Here is a 2,432-nt window from a genome sequence, read left to right as displayed (position 1 = left end):
GCTTCGTGTGTCTGTAAGTATAGATGACTTTGGGTTGTCTGTATTTGATGTTAAATATGTCCATACTTAATAAATGCATCAGAATAAGTGCAGCATCAGTGAACTAATACGTTGATATCATCACAGAGAAACACCACCTCAAAATAAATGTAGAGAACCCTCGGTGACATTGGTACGACTGAGAGCTGAATTCAGACCTGTGCTGATATAGCAGGTTGTATCACTGGTTGCAGATGCTCTGCACTCTGCTGAATATGGCTGTCAGTTATTTGTCATCGGACCAGGGCATTTTTAGCAAATTCTCTTTTCCTAGTTATCACTTACCCAATGATTTCTCTTCATTCCTTTTGCTTGAAGAAAAATGTAGTCTGTCCTGTAGGTTGCCACTTTTCAACTCTGAAACGGAGGTTTGGGGGAAGGGAAGGGAAGGAAAGAAGCACTGCTGCCAGGCTATTAATATAATATTTGCTAGTGCACTGATTTTGCATTACCTCCCACTGAGCAAAGCGTGGAGTAGCATTAGTGTTGCCTTGTCTGCTCATCACTTCGGCGAGAGGAAAATTCCTCAATAGCAGACTATGCTGCATATGTCAGGAAGTTAAAAATATGCCACGGTTCTAAACCTCTATTTCAGATTATATTTCACCGTAACTAGCCAGGATCAAACTCGCCATCAAATGCCACTTCGAAATATCGCTCTGCGACTCTACCGAAAGCCTTATGTTATCAAACATACGTTTGCTCGAGATGGTAAAAATACACGCTAGTGCGTAGCATGGGAAGGTGTTTGCTTTTGTTTCTGCAGTTGATGAAGAGAACCAGTGGATTATCTGTATTACGGCAATAGAAAAATGACAGATAATTTGTACTGTTTTCTCTCAATCTGAGTACTAGAGTATAAAAAGGGGGATGGGCAAATTGTCAAAAGGTGCTTTATAAAATTCTGTTCAGGACTAATAAGTATTGAAATTTCTACATAACATTAGCAAAACAATTGTGTTCATTGCTGAATTACTATTACTTTCAGTTGCTACTGGTTTGGGAAATAAAAATTATTTTTTTAACTTTGACATGTACGATCTTATTGTAATGATTTAGAATGCAACTTTACACTGTATTTGGAGGTAGCATTATTAGCTGTCATAGACTGTAATATCTTGTAGAGATACAATTGTATGTAACCCATATATGTGGAATACTTTTTTAAAAAAAAAAAAAAAAAAAAAGGACCAGTGATTGTGCTTGGAATGGAAATGAACATTATTTTAAGCTTGGACCTGCACAATTATTGCATGGCAAAAATGCATGGTTTGAGAAACTGAAACCAAATCTATTAAAAAAAAAAATATCATGAGTTGCAAGGAGCATATCTGCACCACTCCTAGTCTCCTGGTCTGCTTTGGTACCTGACTTGGCACTGGAAAAAGTAATGTGCTTTGTCAGTCTCCAGCTTAGTTCTCGTTGTTATCAGCTGTGTGTGTTACTAGGGTGAGTAACAATTCACAGTATTTGCATGGTTCTCTGCATTGCTAGAAATGCAAAACAATTTTGATCGAATTAATTCCAGTCCAGCTGTTTCTTCTGAACCAGAAGGTGAAAGAGACCATCAAGAATCCTTAGACATTGGTAGAACAATGTTTGGTGAGTGGAATCCAACACCTAGCAGGGAAAAAAAAAAACAAACATCTCCAGAACTTTCTTGTGAAATGCTGTGTGCATTCCTTCAATGGTTATTCATCTTTAATTAAGGATTATGCTTATTGTGGTTTGGTTTGGTGTTGTTTGTTTGTTTGTTTTTTAACATGAGTTACCCCTTTGTCTTGAGAAGGGTTCCTCCCAATGTACTTAGTGGTGTGAGGTGGTGATGCTTATTCACTTGACTAATGGGTCTGAACGCTAACTATCCTCGCTCTCAGTCTCGTCATAGTAGGAAAGCTCCAAAAGCAGCAGGGGTTGTAAGTTCTTGTACTTCTTTTTAATCCAGAGATGAAATCTTGAGTCCTTTGAGGGGTGCACGTGGATGTAATATTTAGTGCCATGCAAAACAGAGACAAGCAGCTATTTTTTCTTCAGCATCACTTCAACCATTGGATTGGATCTCCAATTCCTTTACAGAGTCAGCAGAAAGGAGAATTTCCTTCCTTCATCTCATGAAATCATAGTCTGCATCAAAGGAAGGAAACATGACAAAATGTGTCCCCATATATATTTATGCATTTAAGCACACAAAATTAAATGCCAAGCTAATATGCTCCAGTGTATGTGAGACTGCCAAATCCATGACATTTGGCACTCTCCAGATGGAAAGAAACCTAGGTGGAATATGGATTAATATTTCCCATAGCTGGCTTTGAAAATAAAAACTTTGTGTTGTATGAAGGGGTTGCACTTGAGTCTTAGTTGCAAATGAATAGAAGCCACTGGAATTGCTC

Source organism: Netta rufina (genome assembly GCF_964035555.1).
Source record: "Netta rufina genome assembly, chromosome: 9".
NCBI lineage: Eukaryota > Metazoa > Chordata > Aves > Anseriformes > Anatidae > Netta > Netta rufina.
This window is presented reverse-complemented; position numbering follows the sequence as displayed.